General features: G+C 45.5%; 1 protein-coding gene across 2 annotated transcripts in view; it reads right to left on the bottom strand.

Moving 5' to 3' along the window:
• Window positions 1–21,041, bottom strand: part of WASHC2C (WASH complex subunit 2C) — a 664,131-nt gene that overhangs the window by 67,951 nt on the left and 575,139 nt on the right. The window lies entirely within an intron of this gene.

Below are 21,041 nucleotides of genomic sequence, written 5' to 3' on the forward strand. Positions count from 1 at the left end.
ATACTGAGTAACAGTCACAGAGTTATCAGATTTCTTTCTCAACATGCATTGCTATTTCAGGAGTACTTGAATATAATTTCCTGCTTCATTCTGGATGCTTAAAAAAAAATATCTTGCTACCTGTTGTGAGTGCAGCCCGTCCCATAGTAGCCATGCAGCAGGAGCTTTACATGTCATGGCTACGCACCGCTTCGCTAGGACACAAACATTTAGTCTTTTTTGTTTATGCCAATAGACTTAATAGACAGTGTGTTGCCTCCTTAGGGATTAACCTACTGGTTAACTCAGTCACAAATTTCATTACTCCATCCCAAAATTGGGATACAGCAGGACACTGCCAGACCATGTGGCACCATGGGTACACATTCGAGGCTCGATAAATATGCCTGCCTTATTCATTTTGGGGTTAAACAAGTGTGGTGAACAAAATGTTCTTGAGTATCTTCCAACCTAGCGTTTTTCCAAGACCAACTTAATACTACTCAGGTATCTCAACTATTAGTCATCTAACAATTATAGATACAAATGAGTCTCCCACCATACCTTGTGGTTTCATTTGGATATTGCCCATCTGCAGCAGAGCAACCTATTAATTTGTTATTGCTCTATGACCAAACTCATCTGGTAATACTACCTGTAGCACTGATAAGGTGCTGGGATTCTCTTGTATGGCTGCCCAAGGCTGGGAGAGCTGGTGTGGGAGTTATAGAATAGAAAAGTGGCAGGACCCGCATCGTGTACCGCACTCAGGTCTTCACATGAGTTTAGCATCTGATTATCAAAGAGTTCAGCCGACATGCTTATTCCCTCTCCCACAAGGGCAGATGTTATGGCCAGTTTTAACCGGCACATCCAGGTAGTGATCACTGGAGTAGGTCCGAGGCATAAGGAATTGATTTGGACCTCAGCTGCTCATACTCGCTCCATCTCGCCACTTTCATTAACATGTTTCTTTTTTCTGACTAATAACAAGTCTAATATATTAGTGTCACCACATACTGCTATTACGTCATCCTTCTCAAGGCTATGCATGTCGGATAACCAGCGCATCGGCCGCTATTAACTAAAGGCCTTTTATTCACTGTAATGGTTTTCTGCCACATTATATTGGCTCCTTTGCACTGGACACATGAGCTAAGCTACAGGGGTTTTAATCAAGACCTGCATTTCGTTGCAGGCTACTAATCAACCTTGTCGGATACAACCGTGTACTTTTTGACACCAAACACCTCCAATTGCGGAACGTGGTCATTTCTCACAGTGAGTCTTCCACAGAGAGTTGTAATATCTGGTATACGTATTCACGTTACTGGTCCTTCATGTTGGCATTTTTGTCCATTTGTATGTCTCTGACAGTTTAGGAGCTTATGGGCCCTTCATTTACTACACAGCAGGATCCATTGTGCTGGTTTACATTGGTAATTTCTTCACTAATTTTTACATACAATGACGTTTCCTCTTGCTCTCGTCACCAGATTAATGCTTGATTAATTGATTTTAGGTGCTTGCGTCCCCTCATCACAAGTCCCCCATGGTCCTGATGAAGACCCCCCAAAAAGGTGGAAATCACCTTTATGCTTTCAGGGGTCAGAACGTTGACAGATTGTGCTATTTTATGTCAAACATAGGCAATAGAGATCCTGTATCTGTACCTACTATGTTATGATTTGCCTTATATGTTTTTGCCCAGAAATTGGCAGGATAGGTCTAACAATCTTTGGATGTATATAAAACACATTGCCTTCCCCTTCCTTTACACCATCTCTCAACCCTTCCCGAACACTCACCCCTTTCTCCCCCCTTGAGCACCAAGTTTAAGGTTCAATTCGTACATTTGTCATACTCGTTTCATTCATTCTTACTATTTTCAAATTTTTGGGGATGAAATTAAATCACATTCATTTATTGATCCCTTGTGGTGATATCTAAATTGTTTTTCTTATGCATGCTTAAGTCTGCTCTTGTTATGTCAAAGTGCAATTAACTGCCACTGTGACCATTTCTTTTTTGTACCATAGTGCAAAGTGTAGGCTGTGATAAAACAAATATTCTCTAGCCAATGGGTGTAGTAGTCTCCATGTCTCATTCACCTTGTTATTTACTGCCTAATGGCCAATGGTTTGTTAGCTGCAATCGACTGAACGCCTTGTAGCAGTGGAGTGGACCTATCCAGGTTGATGTCAGGAACACAAATTTAACATCCACCCAGATACAGGGGCATGCGTATTCCTAATCAGGGTCAGGCTAAGGTATTCAGAAAGTAGACTGAATTAGTTGTCAGAGAATAGACCACTAATAATGGCAATCGGGTTCAATCCATAACAACACTCCTATAGCGAACCCTGAATATGTAGTCCCAACTATAGTGCTGCACCACCTCTTATGGAGCACTGTCAGTTCTAAAGCATTGAGATGGATTTCCTGCAAGTACACAAAATGTATGTGTCTACGTTTAAGATAAGCATTGATTCTGTACATCCTTGTCTGTGTAACCATACCCTGTACATATCAGGTCAGTACATAGTATCTAACAGTCACAAGTCTGTTGTCAATATCAGGTTACTTTGAATATGGAAGCCTCGAACTGGGAGCCAATCACAAGTCCAATGCCTCTGTGCACCCATAGTATCCTGAAGTCTGCAATAATAATCAACTGCTTTGGTGTAAACACAAACAAACATCCAAATCCCTCTCGCTGGCTGAGAAATGTATAGATCCTATAACTTAGCACTATAAAGTAGTGCAACCAACACTTCCATCTCGGAACAAGTGGAAGGCCAACCTGCAGCAAATGCAAATACTTACGCACTGGTGTTGCCCCGCAACCCTGTGGATGTATTACCCATCCCTGGTACCTGCATATCACTTGTGTAAACCTTCCACTGCCTCTCTCCAGCACTTCCATCACAGCTCCCCTTAAGCATAAGAAGTGGGGCAAGTAAGAAGGGATGCATGCACTTAAACTCATATAAAAATGTACGCAGTCTTAGGCATGATGTCTGAGAGCCCTCAGTTGCAGGGCAATGTTTTCTAACACTGAGTCATCAGATCCCTCTGGCCTTGTTCAAGCTGTGATGGTACCCCACATTAGAGCTGTTTTGGCGTTCAAGTTTGGCTACCGCCTGGGCCCTCTTTGATGGGGTTGCCCCAAGGTTTCCTGCTTTGCCGTTGTTTGTTCTGTCGGTTTGTCTATCCATCACCAGTCATGTGTCAGAAGGAGTAGTCACATCTTTGGCCTCCAGCCACGCCTAGGCTTCCTTCAGTGTTAGAAAAAACCTTGTCATTCCACCATCACGACCTTCAGCTTGGCTAGAAGCATAGAGGTGCAGTGTAAGTCTAGATGTCAAGCCACTTCTTCACCTCCTGGAATGATTTTTCTTTTTGTAACCTCCACAGTATAATCTGGGAAGATATTCATTTTGCTATTTTCCACTAAGGACCTTTTGTTCTGGCAGCTTTCAGGAGGTGGTCCTTGGTGGGGCAATTGAACAGTCTGGCCACCACGGGTCTGGGAGGTGCCCCTAGCAGTAGGGTTTTGATTGGTACCCTGTGAGCCCTTTCCACTGAGAAGAATGATAAGGGCGTTAACCTTCAAAACTGTTGCTGCCAACCATTCCTCTAAAAACAGGTACATGCTGGGTCCTTCAGATCGCTCCAGAGGGTCCACGATTCTCAACATTGCTCATAAAGAATTACAACACAAAATAACTTGTCTCTGAAGACCTTTGATTTGTCTGTGCAAGTCATTCATTTAGCGCCCTATTGTCTCTAAGGTGACATTAGTTTACTCCTGTTCTATGAGCTTCTTGTGGTCCATTCAAAGCTAATATACGTCTACCACCAATGTGATGATTTTGGGTCTGAAGGCGGTCGTAATGTCTTGCACTGCTTGCAAGATCATATGATATTTACCTGTGTGTTCTTGTAGGGTTTTCTCCACTTTATGAGCCCAATGTCCACCTAGGTGGTGCCCAGCTCTTGAACCTTTGGGTTTCACCATAGCGGAGTCACGGTCAGTAGTGATTTCCCCTATAGCCAACACCCCTGTGAGGTCCATGTCAGAGCATGGTGCCGAGAGGCATCTGTAATGGGTAGGTTCAATGAACATGAGTTGAGATCAGATGTTTTGATGCTAGAGGGGGTGGGGGGTGTGTGACAAGAGTCGTATCAAGGTATTTTCCCCTGGGAGGGCTCTGTACAATTCAATGTCTGCAGCATTTTGGAATAGGAGAGTTTGAAGAGCAGAAACTTGTAGCTTGTTTGTTCGAAGCCCGATCCAGTGCGATCCAGTGCGCACAGTCCAATGAACCAGTTCGATACACTTAAATCTCCCTTGTTCTTCACAAAAACAATGGCATTAGTGTAACGTTGTATTCTGTGCTGGCCAGTATCTGTGTCTTCAAGAAGCGATGCAGTCAGTCTACAATGGTTGGATGTTTTAGGATGACCCCTTTTCTCATCAATCAGCACCAATCTTTATATGTGTGGGCCCGGTTCCATTCACTTGACCATGCAGCAGGAGCCACTCAAAAAGCTCAGGGGTCTCTGCCAGCGTGAAGGGGGAGAAGGAGAGGTCAGTGCACCACTCCTCCCTGCACAGTGTGTTGTATTCTGCCCTTGTGCGGACGATTCAGTGGTAGCCCCTTGCACAGCCGCTTGCGGCACTCGATTTTCTTGACACAAACTGAATCAGTTACATTTCAGGCGGCCTGTATTGTATGTGCCAGCATTTATATGTGTATCAGGCTGCAAGATGTAAACCATTCTTCCAAGCACCTTTGCATTCTAGCAGCCCCGGTGCGTGGGTCCAACGTTGGGTAGACGGAGCCTGGTTTTTGGCCACCAAGTGGAGGAGAGGGGGGTATATCACTGCTCTTGGCCATACCCTCCAAAATTTACGTGCAAATTTACTTTTACCATGCAGTAAGACTGACCCAGTACACTGCAATTACAAGATAGACCACAAGGAATGTGGAATTACTGTGTGAAACCGATTTTTTACTGTCAGCAATAGGACACAGAATTCCCAATTCCATGGGGTTTAATGCATATATTTACCAACTGCTCTGAGCAGGCGGTATTTTGTATTCGGGGGACCACTGGGTGGGGTGAAGTGTGAGGGAGGGGGGTGAAGGGTGGAGCGGAGGGAAGGGGAAGGTTATTTCCCATGGGAGAAGCACTGTATGCTTGCCCCTCGCAGAGGGGGAAAAAAAGACAAGCAATGAGACTTCCCTGTTGCTGAAGCCAAAGCCTCATGCGATTTTACCATGCTTAATTACCACATAGTATAATGGGGTTTTGTTCTTCGGCACCCAGGAAAACCGTATGAGGAAAACCAAACAGACTTGGAAACAGATGGAGCGGAATTGCATTTGGTAATTCTGCTCCACCTGACTCAAATGAGGGTCCAAGATATATGGAATAACCCACTCAATGGATGTCAGCAGAACTTGAGCTAGGCTGGAGTTGCTATTTTCTATGCAACCCCATCTGTATTATAGCCTGACAGATGATTTGTAGACATAATTAACGTGAGGAATTTCATGGACTCTGGTGCTATCATTTGTAAAGACTTCTGTAATTGTTTTACCTGGGCATTCGTACTTGACCTGCCTCGTCTGCCTTTCTTGCGGTCCATTGGTAAAATGATTGGCATAGTCAAATGTTTCACCATAATAACAATATACACAAAAAAAGGAATATTTCTAAACTGACAGCTGGGCAAGCTTATGTGTTCAGCCTGAACCTCACACGTTCATTATCTCTTGTTACATTTCTAGGTAACAGCATCTCTTCTATCTATGCTCTATCTCACCTATGTCTACTTCATCTCACTCTCAATATTCCTGTCTCTCATTCACCTCCGACATAACTTCTCTTATGTAAGACACGGCGTGTATGCAAGTTCATCCAAAAAGATATTTATTTACTACAAGTGTGGAGGGGAAACAGGAGAAACTGACTCTGACAATCTATCTGTTATCCTGGAATCTTGCTCACAAACATTGCTAACAGGAACCCTTGTGGGCATAGTACCAGGACATATTATCCTCTCTCTCAACCACACTCTGTGCCGACCTCCAGCCCTCTATTTCCACTCTTTCTATTTCGTCCCTATATGAGTTCCTTAACTGATCTGTTTGCATTTCACCTCTCTATATCTCACCTACATCTACTGGACCTCTCTCTGAGCCCTGTGTCTCTACCATCTAGCTCTACCTCACTTGGAAAAGAGCTGCAGAAAAGGGCAAAACTCAGGGTTAGAAAGCATCTAAGGTTGGTGATGAACAGAATGAAAAATAGGGTATTCGAAAGTATGGCATATCATTCGCAGACGTAAGCCTTCTTATATATGAGCCAGGAAGGAAATTAGATCACAGAAAATTCAATGAGCACCTTTATGGACAAGGACGCTCTTGCACCACAAACGGGAATGCCGAGCATCTGTTTAGGAGTAGATACAAGCTTAAACATGCTCACCTTCTCAGAAAAATGGCATTACACTTGGACGGTGGGCACAGGAAGAGAAACTAAATGTTTGACATCCTGCACTTGATTCATCTCATGACTCTGATATTCCTTTCTTCCATGCTCCTTCACCAGACTCCTCAATCCGGAGTCCTGGATTGTGCATGAATAATCCTTCTGGCAAACAAAACCATTCTGATTTGATACATTGAAAACTATAAGGGCTTGCCCATTTCCTGAAACTTGATGCCTCATCATTAAAGTTGACTATATATAAGCTGTATGCCAGTCCTACCTCCTTGCGAGTCAGGAACTTAGCTGCACAGACCATTCCAAGTTGGCCTCTGGCTTATTATTCCAGTCAGTAATGGTTCCTACACATTTGTTTGGCTTTACAGGGAACCAATGTTTATCTAAGACCCAATCTATCATCACCTGCAGCGGGAGACTACTGGCCCGTCAGTGCCTGAAAAGCTGCTGGACGAACACTGGCCTGCTGGCAGGGAATAAGCAGCTGAAGCCTGGGCTTATAAGGGGCACAGAAAGGCACAGTCTAGTTGTCAGATTTAGGATTGTAGCAGGAGAAACTAGGGATGGGGAACTCTTATTTGAGGGCTCCATGCTGTCTTCTTGCCAAGACCCAGGAGCCCACTGGGAGCAACACTGACAGAACGAGAACCTGTGGGCCTGCTCACTCAGTCATATCAGTTCTAAGTATGCCAGTGTAGACATCACAGAAAAGAAAACAGGATATCTGTAGGCATCAAATCTGCTGGGGTAAAAAGAATACAGTGGCAGTCCCACAGGATGCTAAATGAGTCCACCATCATTGATGGACCCTACGAGATTGGCCACGGCCACTTGGACTACAAATCACAACAAAACAAACTACTACAACACAGTAATTTACAGTGCATGGAAAACAAAGCATGCCACTACAATGCATTTCCTTTATTTATATTAAATTAAGCTTTACAAGCATAAGCACACATTACAATACATATAGAGATATGCCCTGTTTACAATGCGTGTTTCCCGTAATATTTCTGAGCAACGGAAAGTGATATGAATAAAAAAACAAAACCACTATGAAAGCATTTCTAAAATAAAAAATTTCAACAGCCTCTCCGATATAGGTGCCCTACAAACTACAATATGTTACACCGAAACTAACATTAATTTTTTCAAAAATTAACACATACTATAAACCATTTTTACTTTACAATAATGAAAACATGGATCAAAAAGTGCTCATTTTTTTTACTACTAAAAATATATTAAGTCTGGAGCAAACATGGATGGTACATTTAAAGTCTGCCAACCGCCCAATAGCTCAGATTTATACAATTAATGACAAAAAACAAAATAAACTACAAAATAACAACATGTCATTGTCATGTGGTCCAGGAGGCCATTGTCATTTTCCCTATGTTAGCATAAGCCCGTGGCAGATTGTCTTCTGATTTGCGCATGTTACTATACGAACATATTTTGCTTTGTGCCACACTGCAACTTTCACACAGAAACCTGCTGTTGTTTTTATGTTCTGTTCTTTCTTGGGAATTAGTCTGAATGCTGCAGACAAGGTCGAACAACAATGCCCCTTGTTATTCTGTTCTGGTCAGGCCCTAGCACCTGGAAAAAACATGCAGATGCAGCTGTTGTTTGGGAACATGAACTTTGGTCATATAAGTATACACGGGTGGGCAACACACAGTTTGAGATGGACCTTTCCAGAGAAGGTAGTGTGACAGCACCTGTGATGCAGATCTTCCATCTATAGACTAAGGTACGGGGTCTGCTGCTAAACACCCAGAGATCTTCTAATATATAATCAGGCGAGGGGGTTAGGCCTAACTGTCTTATGCAATGACAGGACCTTTTTACGATTTACGGACTACTTTCTATGCTAACCGTATTTGTGTTAGGCATTTTTTTACTTGTTGTGGCACGTATACTGCATAGTAGAGCACGTTAGTTAAAAGTTAAAATAAACATTTTAAACTCTCCTCGTGTCTCTGTCTAATTTTATTGTGGACTGGTACGAGAGTGAGAGCGAAAACGTGTATCCTGTGACCGCGATTCTTCGGAGGGTCGGGAGTGTTGTGTTCTGGAGTGTCTAACCACTTGTTTCTCTGTGAATGAGTAGGAGGGCAAGTGAGTTAATACAGCTAGTTGGTCCCCGGGCTCATGGATACTCAGGTGGTAGGATGACTCAGTCCCTACCCACTAAGGTTCCATGATACCAAGCATAGTTCTGTGACTCTGTAGAATCCCTGCAACAAGGCGCCGCCAATGTTTGATCTGGTACTGATTCACGGAATGCCTGAGTAACGCTTGTGCTGGTCCACAATACCCTCACACCAGTTTCCGGAGACGTCTGTGGTGGGAGGGCTTTGCCTCCTCGGCTGAGAGGATATACCTATTGCTGAAGGATATTCAAGCTTGAATTTTTTTTAATGCTTTAGACCCGTTTTTGTGCTACCGATAGTTCTCTTACAAACTTTTTGATATGGCTCAATTAGTTTAGTTTCCGGCACATTGCCGCGCAACTGTTACATAACATTTGTTACAACATGGGGTCCCCAATGCGGGGTCTACTATAGTTTTTGTTGTTGAAGCGGATGCAGCATACTGCTTCAAGGTTTTTTACTCATAGGTTGTGAACGGCAATACCTTTCATTCTTATAGAGCTGCTGCGGGTCCGGAAGCATATCGTCCTTATGCAGTGGTTAAAGTTCCTCTACAGCCTGGGAGCACCAGATTTGGTTTAATGGCGCCCTCCCCCACACTCTTTCATTTGTTCGTATGGGCCCCTTAAGCACTGACGAGGCCACATGGCCAGTATTGATCGGTTTTACTCTGCATCCTAATTATCTTTATGCTAATTTGGCTGAAGTTGGTTTACTGTATGGACAGGTGTGTCTTCTATATAGACGCCTCATTCAGTTTATTTCACATGCCTTTTTGGTGGCTCCTCATGGCGCTGCACCTCCGGTACAGGCACATGGTGGAGCCCTTGTAGTTAACCCAGTTCTTATTAACTCGGTGATGGGTAAACTTCCTCAGGCTCGTGAGGACATTCCATTTTGGATTGCTCAGAAGATTTAACAGCTTGATGCTCTCTTCCCTCATACATGTCCTGTGGAGAAACACAGGATCCTATGCGTTTACCAAGTGGTCTGATTCCTCCACAAACAGATTGCAACACCTAGTGGATGGTGTTTGCCTCAGTGTAAACACTTTGTTTTGGCACCCCCTCCATGAGCGTTCTTCCGAGCATTCTGAAACAAATACAGAATGAACACAGGGCAGGTGCTGCCTTGGATTTGGAGATGAAATTAGTGGGCATTGTTCCCGTTGTCTCGGTAATGATTCTTTCTAATATTAAGGGTGAAGTACTTAGCTTACAGGTTTGCCAACGCCTTTCAGCGGTGGCCGACGCTGATCTGGAACGTGAGTTACCGATTATTATTGCCGATGTGTATACATCCTTGGGTCGCAATAATTTGGGAGTCAGACCTTCTACCCAGTCTCAGGGTAAACAACCTCCACACAAGGAGGGACGTCCGGTCTTTCCTAAAATGTCATGGGACAGAAATAAACAGCAACAGAAGCCTAAATCTCGTGCTGGGTCACCACCACCTGACGCTTCTGAACAAAGATATGATTTACGCGATCACTCTAAGAGAGGTTTCAGGTTTCTGATCTTTGTTCCTTTCAAGAATCGTCGGATCAACAATTTGGTGGAAGGGGACGACAGGATCGAAGACAAGGCGAGTCCACGCAATCTAAGCGGGACACACAGCGCCGGTTTGACGTAAAAGTAAAACGTGAGGAACCACCTCCTAACCCAACCCCTTTTCAGAAGAAGAAAGTTGCTGCTTTGACTACAAAGTATGCCCCAGAAGCTGAGAACCCTTCTCCTGGACGGGAGTAGGGCAGTGACTCTACTCGACAGCACCGCCGAAGTTACCGTAGTGCGGCAGACACTATGCCAGTTTCTGGAGGCGAAAGCAACTGACACATTTCTAACTGTAGAAACCATAGACATCCGCTTAGCTCCCCCAGATAGACTATCATGTGAACCTTCAGATCGAAGGTGATGTTAAACAAACCAAAATCGCTAATTTATGGGACAACTTGACTTCTTCTTATGACATTTTACTAGTAGAGGTGGATTGGCCTTCCCTGTTTGTTCTTGCTTGTCCTCAAGGCGAGAAGGTGATTATTCCTTTGTTTTCTCAATGTGTCCCGGATGAGACTAAACATGCTTATGCTTCAGAGTGGGCTCTTGCCTTAGCACCTGCCTTATACTCCAACCACGCGGGTTGGGAAAAGGATTCATCTTTCCACGTTGTGCTTGTTCGCTCAAGTCCTCAGCCTCAAACTCAATATCCAATTAAACGTGACACAAAAGCATCGGTTAAAGAAATTCTTACTCAATTGGAATACCAGGGTGTAATTGAACCCTGTATTTCTGCGATAAATAATCCTCTTTTTCCTATTTTGAAGCCTGATGGCTCTTATCACGTTGTTTTCGATTACAGACATTTGAATAGGCATACTCGTACCTTTGGGGTACAAAATAAGCATGCTGCAGAACTGGTTACTAATATCATACGTTGTTAGAAATGGGGGTCTCTAGTCGGCAGAGGTAGGTGCCTTTGGCCAAGTAGGGGCCCTTGCTTCTAGTCAGGGTAAGGGGGCTACACTCCTAAAATAACCACTGCTCACCCCCTTGGTAGCTTGGCTCGAGCAGGCAGGCTCTTCTCAGAGGCAATGTGTAAAGCATTTGTGAACACATACAGTAATACAGTGAAAACACTACAGATGGACACCACACCAGTTTAGAAAAATAAGTAATCTTTATCTAGATTTAACACAAGACCAAGCAACAAAAAAAATCCACAATACAGTATTAAAAAATATGACTTTCAGGTGGTAGAATAGCTTAGTTCAATGTAGATGGAACTTTACTCTCAAGTACCTTGGATGCGTAACGCAATATAAACAAAAGGGTCGCAGGGAAGGTGATGCGTCAGTTCCTTTCTTTGGGGGAGGTGATGCATCGGTTCCTTACTGCAGCGCAGGGGAGGTGATGCGTCGGTTCCTTCCCGGAGAGGAGGGGATGCGTCGGTTTCTTACTGCGTTCGGTTATGGGGCTTCGATGCGACGATCCCGCGTGAGGCGACAAAATGGTGTCTTTGATGAAAGGCAGCAACTTAGATAGAATGTGTGCACGCCCGACGGCTGTGCGGCGAAATCGGTGGTTTCTTAAACCGCAACAGGCCCTGCGACGTGCTTCTCCGGTGATGCAACGGCAACCTCTGCGGCGGCGGCACACTTGTCCGGCGAGGAAACACGCTTCTTCGGCGATGCAACGTCGGCAGCACGCATCTTCGGCGATGCGTCAGCAACAGCTGCGGTGGCGACACACTTCTTCCTTCTTGCGTCGCGCTTCCAGCGCCTAGGGACACGTAGTCTCTAGAGGTATTAAAAGAACAGCGGGCACCTCTCTGCAGGTAGAATTCCCAGCAAGAAAATTCAGGGGGAGCTGGTGGTGAAGTCTTTGTGACCCTGAGACTTCAGAACAGGAGGCAAGCACAGCTTCAAGCCCTTGGAGATCTTCCTCAAGATTATAAAAGTACACACAAACCCCAACAGTAGTCAGCGCAGGGGCAGTCTCCTCCTTCAGCTTCCTTGGTTTCTCTCCTTGGCAAAGGTTTGTCTTGATTCCCAGAAGTGATCTAAAGTTCTTGGGTCTGGGCCCCTCTTTTTATACACACAATTTCTATGTTCTCTGAAGGCAGAGAGTGTCTGTACCCAGCCCAAACCAGTTCTGTCCTTCCTGGTGCAGCTTCCTGGCAGGAGGTGGAGACAGCATTGTTGAAAGAAGACCTGGCCCAGGTAGCTGGAAGAAAAATCTATTCCCCCTACTCTCTATTCAATGTAGGCCCAGGCAAGTGAAAGGAAATCTCCTCCCCTTACTCTCTATTCAACCCAGGTCCTATTCAGCCCAGCCCTGACTCATCAGACTGCTGGAGCCAAAGCCCTCTCCAGCCCCCTGTCACTCACAAACCAGAAATGTAATACACAAACCTAGCAGAGGCATACTGGGTGGTTAGGCAAGAAAATACCTACTTTCTAAAAGTGGAATTTTCAAACCCAGAATGTAAAAATCACCCACACTAAAAGATGTATTTTAACATTCTGAGTTCAGGCATACTAAACTCGTTTTTCTACCTGGTTCCCTGGGTCAGTTAGGATTATAAGATGTTATAACCAAACTGCCCATTCTAGCCTATGGGAACAGGTAGCCTTGCAATAGTGAAAAACGAAATTGGCTGTAATTCACTATCAGGACATGCCACACACACCAGGGCATGTCCTACCTTTCACATACAATGCACCCTGCCCATAGGTGTGCCTTGGGCCTACCGTAGGGGTGAATAACATGTAGAGAAGGGAAGGTTTAGAGACTGGCAAGTGGGTGCACTTGCCAAGTCGACATGGCAGTCCCAGACTGCACACAGGCTCAGCAATGGCAGGCCTGAGAAATATTTTACAAGCTGCTTCTGTGGGTGGCACAATCAGTGCTGCAAGCCCACCAGCAGCATTTCATTTACAGGCCCTGGGCACTCATGGTGCACTGTACTAGGGTCTGACAAGTAAATCAAATAAGCCAATCATGGAGCCACTAACCCATTACAACAATTTACAATCGGGAGCACATGCACTTTGGCACTGAACAGCAGTGGCAAAGTGCCCAAAGCATCTAGACCAGCAAAAACATAGAAAAAACATAGCAGCCAACAGCGAAAAAAGGGAAGGGAGACCCACGCCAATGGTGCCAGGTCTAACATATGTAAAAAGTTTAAAACTACTATGGGTATTTCAAATGGATTTTTTAGTCACAATTTGGCTCCGGAGAGCTGTGAGTTGTCCGCATTCAGTGCTCTCCGCTCTCAGAAGTGCTTTGAGAGAATACCCATGGGGTATAAGAATAACCCCGGGGTTTTTGCGGCACGTATCTTGTCCCTTTTAAATGAAATTGATCCAGATGCTTTTTTATATGTTGATGACATTTACCTGACTCATGATGAATTAAATCCTCATCTTGCATGAGTAGATCACATTCTTCACTCGTTTCGCGACCTTGAGGTACAAAGTCAGCTTTGCAAAATCGCATACAGCCTTTTTCGCTATTCTTTTTCTTGAATATGAACAGACAAATGAGGATAGGGGTTTAGCACCCCACTTTCTGGAGACGTGTGCTCAATTGCAACCCTATCTACCTTTATGTGACTTTTAATGAGGGTAACAAAGTTCCCACTTCCTATAAATCACATCTGTATACTTCTGCAGAATTGTGTTTGACTTCTACTGAATTTTTAAAAATCCTGTGCAGGTGGCGATTCTAAAGGAACGTCCTCTTGCACAAGGTAAACAGATTTTTCATGTTTCTTCCGTGCCTGCCTTAGAGGCGGTTACGAAAGCTAGTGTTCCTAACTCTAACGCTCTGAATCCTCGTTGAAAACAATGTGCTACTTCCTTGACATTGGTTGATGTCCATTTTGTTTTTGACCCATCATTACAAACTCAAGAGTTTCTTCAGTATGATCACGTTCACCCTCTCCCTTGGACGGTTCTTCCTCTTGATCAGTACAAATGCATCATCTACACTGATAGCTCAGCTCAACCAGCCATTGGTTCTAAACAAGCTTATTCTGCAGCTTGCACTATTGTGGTAGGTGCAGTAATAGACCAAGCTTTTCAGTCTACATTAGTTCAAATGCAGTCCCTGGGTGACTGTATGGCTCAATTGGCCGAACTGCGATCTCTACTTTTGGCTCATGAATGTGCTAATCCTGATTTGTCCACACTTATTGTGAGTGACTCCTTTTATTGTGTACAGTCTTACAATGAAAATTTGATTTTTTGGAAACAGAATGACTTTTGGGATTCTAAAGGGAGCACAATCAAGCATAAACTGATTTGGGTCCAGGTAGCTGCTCATAAAGATCATTTGCCACTTGCACATGTTGTCCATACTTTGAGACAGTAACGTACAGGAGCGCGTGCTGTTGGAAATTCAATGGCTGATGAAGCATCCAAATCTGCAGTAGCCACAATTAAAGTAGCTGCAGTTACTAGGTCCATGATTAAAATTTACGATTACATTTTAGCGGCTATAGCCACATCCAGGGAGGGTACCCCTTCTCCGCTGGGTTTCCCTTCGCGTTATACTTGATACAAGATTTCTGAAAATGTGCCATTTGTGATGATTTCTACTGTTGGTGATCGCTTGATTCCCAACAATGACCGCAGACTATCTCTCATTGTGGCCACTCATGCAGAAGTGTCGGCTATGGTTTCTCTTTTACAACAATGCTATTGGTGGCACGGGTTATACCAGCAGGCTTGTAAATATGTGCTTTGTTGAGATATTTCTCAACAAATTACAAGTTCTACTGTCTTGCATCTGCCTGAGACTCATCTTTTTATTTCTAGCCATCTATTCGGGTGTATTTATCTACGATCATGGCGGTCCTTTGACATCCGATAATGATTTCAAATATATTTTGGTTGCAGTGGATTCTTGCACTAGGTTCCTCTGGGTTTGGCCACAACGCTCGGCTGAAGCTCGTACTGCTATAAATGATTTACATGTCTTTGTCAAGACTAATGCCTGTGGCACTTTCCATTCAGACCAAGGTCCAGCTTTTGCCTCTATGGCATACCGTGATGCGATGAAGTCTATGGGAGTGTGGGTGCATTTCTCATCTCCATATAGGCCAGAGGGCAATTCTGTTGTGGAGTGGACTAACTGTGACTTAAAGAGGTCTTTAACAGCAAGGGTATCATGTACTGGCCGTGACTGGTTAACTCACCTCTACGGGGTTCAACGTGCACTTAATGATCTCCCTAGAAGATCTTTGGGTAGGTGGACCCCGTACGAAATGCTTTGGCATTAAGATGTTTTTTCCAGACCTTGAGGGTCTAGAAGTTGTGGCGGCTGCCGTAACATTTGACGTAGATAACCACTATGCTGTATTACAGGATCTACAAGAGGGTGGGGACGCTCTGGCAAAAACACATTTGCCCTCCACCTCACTACCATATGCAGCCGTTCTGATTCCTGTTTCTGGCTGGCTCCCCAAAGTTGGTGATCTGGTTCGTGAGAAAGTAACTATCAAGAAAGGATTTGGACCCTCGTACCGGGCTCCTGTCCAAGTCCTTGGTCTTAAGAGCACCCGGACAGTGATTTTACCTCCACTACCTGGATGCAAAGATAATCGCTTTATCTCAATTGCATATGTCAAGTTACACCATATGGCCAATTCTTAATAGCATGCCTAGGAGTGTCCCACAACGGGATGATCGAGTTACTTATCTTCGGTAACGATGTATCTGGTAGAGACACAGTCTAGCCGTAGATTCCTTAACTTAGAATATCCCCAGGCGTTAGACTGGATCCAGAATTGTTTTCCCCAGCAGTACCTCTGCGCACCGGGGGGTGGCGTCGCCCGGCTCTGTCCTTACGTTGTCCACAGATATGATGTCAATGGAGCAATATAAGTCCCTCCCGGCGCGCTGATGTCAGTTTTCTACTGACTGTGAAACTTTTCCGCGTGCTGGAACAGTGTGCCCAAAAAGATAAAAAATCTTTGAAACAACAATGACAATAATGCATAGAATGATGAGAAACATTGTCATGTATGTCAGAGATAGAGTATTTAAAGCTGTAAGGGACAGAAGAGAGAAAACAGAGTACCTGCCCCTAGAGACAATTTCGCAGAAGCGAAAAGCCATGCCCTCCTATGTGGCAAAATAGCGTTGGAAATGAATGTCATGACAAACGATAGGGTGTTTGCAACAACAGGATGTAACTCTAAAGGGTAACAAGACTAGAACAATATGACTGATGGGAATTGACCACATTTCTACAACATCAGAGAATGTGCAACCACACCCTAGAAATGACAGATTGACTGTAACACAGCCAAAGAGAGCCTCAAACCAATTGACCACAGCGTAGTCAAGGAGACCCCAAAGTAATGGGAAATAAATAGATGAGGGTGGGAGGGAGGGAAGAAGAACATGAAAAATCCCCACACTGGAAGAATCAGAGTGGAGGAACGTGGAAGGATACATAACTTCACCACCCAAGGACGAGAATGGGTGTGGAAGCAACAGATAAGCAGAATGAGACATCCCGCCATGGAGGGAGGTGAAGCAGACCACCCTGCAGGAAGACCATGGCCACCTGTAAGGAGGCAAGTGGGTAGAACCCAACCCGGTAAGGTATTTGTAGAACAGGGAGCCTGAATGGGCGTTAAGGAATCTGCGGCTCGACCATATCTCTACCAGATACATTGTTACCTAAGGTAAGTAACTTGTACATCTGATAGAGACATCTAGTTGCAGATTCCTTAACTTAGAATAGATACCCCATTGGAGGAGGGTCTGCAATTGAAACCCACCAAGTTCCAAAGAGAACTAATCTGTCAAGAATATTGACTAAAACACGATTGGGACCAAAATGACAGCGCTGCTGACTCCAGACCCACTAAGCTCAGGACGGAAGTATGAGCAAGGGAAGCAAAGGTACCACAACCAGTCAGAGGACGACACAACCCCTCTTTCATCCAGACAGGGATGAAATCAAAGCCCAGAACAGAATGGCCAGTACATAATGGAAGAATGCCACAAACATCTACAAAGGTAGTGAAATTCAGCACAGGATCCCATGGCTCAGCAAGAGACAATGTCCCAGAGATGGGACAAAAACAGTATGGCATAGTCAAGCATACAACTGAGCATGCACAACAGTGGATACTTAAAATAACATGGCAGGGGACAGTTGACACCATGCCCACATACACAGAACCATGACTACCAAGAGACACCTGCAAGTGGGGTGACAGGAATACACATAACCACACCACTCAAAAGCAAAAGGCCAATGAAATGGAAAAGCGACACCATGTGCGCCTTGCCGAGAAGACTGGTGCATCACCAGGTAATCAAGCAACCAACTGTACCCAGAGGTACAATGGCTAAGTACACCAGCAAGGCCAGGCACGTAGAAAAATCTATCTCCCATGAGAGGGGGGAGAGAGAGAGCGGGGAGCGGGGAGGGAGAGAGAGAGAGAGAGAGAGAGAGAGAGAGAGAGAGAGAGAGAGAGAGAGAGAGAGAGAGAGAGAGAGAGAGAGAGAGAGAGAGAGAGAGAGAGAGAGAGAGAGAGAGAGAGAGAGAGAGAGAGCGAGCGAGCGAGAATGAGAATTTGGGGCAAGAACTCCAGGAATCGCAGCATGGAAAACTTCTCATGCTGGCCTTCTGGTCGTCTGTCCGCCTCATGACAGAATACATATAGACATATATGGAAATGTCATGAACAATGAAAGACAAAGGGAAACTCAAAGAGCAGCCCTTTATAATAGGGAGCAGCACAATAGGAACCAACGGCACCAATGTAAACACCATTTTTCCCACCTAGGAAGGAAACCTGGTCTCCCTCGTGACAGGCGGGGGTACTGACCATCACATAAACGAGGAATGTGTCAGCAAGACACAGACAGAGTGTCAAAAAGAATGTGTACATAGCCATATACAGAGACTGCATGATGCCAGAGAGTAACCTAGGCAGAATACGTCCACTGAAAACAGGAGCGGGAGCCAGGAGCAGAAGTACCAGAGCTCTGCGCAGTAATGAATAGAAGGACTTGAGCCCCGGCCTGAGATGGGCAGAGGGAAATAAGGGCACAAGGCAACACGCAGCAGTGACGTGTCTGACGTAGACTCCACTGCCCATAGGCAAAAACCCCAACAGGGTCTGAGCCGTGAGAAAACACCTAAGCCCTTCCCAACACCAGGGAAGAAGAGTAGACAAAGCCACAAGAATAGTACGCCACCAAGACAGTGGCGCAAGGGAAACCACGGTATCCTGTGACAGCGCACACGCCCAGTGTGTAATAACATGCCATGTCGGCATAGAACACAGACAGAAACTATTCCGGAGCGGGACAGAACAATATGCCCACAAGGGACACATGCTTACGTTTAAGATAGCCAACGTGGCCAAAGAACCTAGCCAAAGCTGAAGGAATAGCCAAAGGCAAGAAAAGGAAACATAAACACGCCGGGGTGAGCCAGGTATGGCAGAAACCCAACAATAAACTGGAGAAGGCTGCATCCGGAGAGGCAGGAGAGCGCCACGGATCAACCGTAGGGCACAACACAGAATCTCCAGGAGAGAGCCACGCCAAACCAGTGGGTCTCACCTGAGGAGCCGTCCTACAACAGTAGGAAGAGAGGAAGCAACAGTGCCAGCAATTATGACGGACGACTCACAACCAGTGAAACACCAGGATCTGAACACAGAACCTTTGGAGTAGGAGTCGGAGACCTCAAGCTTTACAACGCATGCGTGGTTACCACATATAGCCTTTACCACACATTCCTTTACTACGAGATACGTAGTAAAGATATGTGAGTTAAAGGTAGAATTAAAAAAGGGGGCCTGGGGGTCTCTCTTGAGTGGGTTATAAAAAAGAAAGAAAACTCTTACCTAAAAAACGCTCTTCTGTGCTTCTTGTCCTTCGTGCAATGAGCTTACCTAACGACGTAATAACGTACGTGCGTCTACGTACTGCATTTTCAAAAAAATACCACTTAACACAGAGTTTGAAGAAGGAGAAGTCCGTCCATAGAAAAATAAGAAAAACTGTGAGTATATTTTTTTTATCAAACTAATTTTTAATGTTAGGCATAAATAAAAATATATTTATAGTTATAATATGAATAATCAGCCCTGCAGTTGGTAAGGGGGTGGTAGGATTGGGGGCTGGGGGGCAGAGGATAGCACAAGGGTACAGGGAAAGGGTATTATACAAAAGGAGGGCACAAGGGAACATGAAAGGAATTGGGGCAGGGATCGGAGAAAGCATTTACCATGAAAATGCCAATATCATGCATAGTTATACAACAAAAATCGTTGTAAATGTATGCATGGTAAAGGCATTTTCGTGGTAAAGCATAAGCGTGGTAATGGCATTCGCGTTGTAACGCATGCGTGGAAAAGGCATGAGTTGCAACGGAATGCGTTGTAACGTCATACAACCGTCCCCAGAGGAACAGAAAAGGCTCGGGAGCCTTCGAAACTTCATGGGCAAGGAAGAGCAGCTATACAGCCAACGAATACCCCACATAGGGTATGTCACATCCCTATAAATGCAAGGGACCCCTCTTGAGACAAGCTCGTAGACAGAGGGCTCAAAAAGGAAATGCTGAAAACTGCTGGCCTAGTTGTACCAAACTAAGGGAAAAAACTGCTGATTAGCCGCACAAACCATCCGGGAAATAACGCCGTGAACCCATAGACGGATACCAGAAAAGCAGTGACAATACTGCACTGAAATTAAAAGTCCGCAAAGAGGAAAAAAAAACTATGGAAGTCATGGGAACCCAGACTTGAGGCGCTGGGCCCCCGAGTCAGCATGACTGTCAAACAGATTGACCCCAATCAAAGGGGAGATCCCCGAGACACTCGTGAACATTTTCAGAGAAACTGCCATCGCGTAGCCAGGCATGGGGACGCAGGGCAACTAACCTGGCTATAGCCCGACCCACGGAATCAGTGATGTCCATGGACGTTCAGATGGAAAACTGAGCCATGTCGCGGCCATCACAAAGCAGCAGGTCCAGGTCAGCACGAGGGCCCTCTGGCAAGGATGGAAGGAGGCGCTCGACTGAGTCCCAAAGGGCAAAAGTAGCCCAAGCAAACACGCAAGACGTGTTCAGGGACTGAAGTCCCGAGCTGGTGGACGCAAATACATGGCGGCCACAGGACTCCAACCATCTAGAATCCCTAGTGGGAGGAAGCAATGGAGGAGGAGAAGAAGATGAGGGCTGCCTGGACTACCAGTCCTTGAGCCCCAGGATGGAGTGACAGACAGGCAGGGACATCCGGAGCCAGGCAATGGCGATGCACAAAGGCATGACCCACAGGGTCCCCTGATGAGGGCCTCACCCAAGTACCCAGAAGGATGTCATGTAATGACCCGCCAAAGGTAGCAAGGGCTCCATCTCTGCCGCGCCCTGGTGGAGAAGATCCAACAAAGGATCAGAAGACAGAGAGACCGAGGGCGGATGCATCTCCAAGATATCCACAGCCCTGCGAACCGCCCTCGCAAACGCCGCACTAGCGTCCGTGGCTATCCTAGGTGGCAACAGCAACTCATCTGTAGGGGACAGATTCAGGCTAATCCTTCCACCAAACGACAGTGCAGAATGAAGAGCCAGCCCGTGCTCCATGGGCACCTGATCCAAGGAGCAGTGAAACAACCCTGGGGGGTGGTGAACCCTCTGGGGCCTCGTCCTCTACCAACAGAGGAACAGCCGGGGACGGAATGGACGTCGACCGACATTTAGACGGTGTCAGTTTGACGTCGATGACCACCGAAGAGGACCCATCCCAGTGTCGAGCCAGCGTCGACTTGACCTCTACCGAAGTGGGAAAATGTGGGGAGGAAAAGCATCGACTCATAGTCGAGCTCCACGCTGCAGC

Source organism: Triturus cristatus, chromosome 1_2 (assembly GCF_964204655.1).
Source record: "Triturus cristatus chromosome 1_2, aTriCri1.1, whole genome shotgun sequence".
Taxonomy (NCBI): domain Eukaryota; kingdom Metazoa; phylum Chordata; class Amphibia; order Caudata; family Salamandridae; genus Triturus; species Triturus cristatus.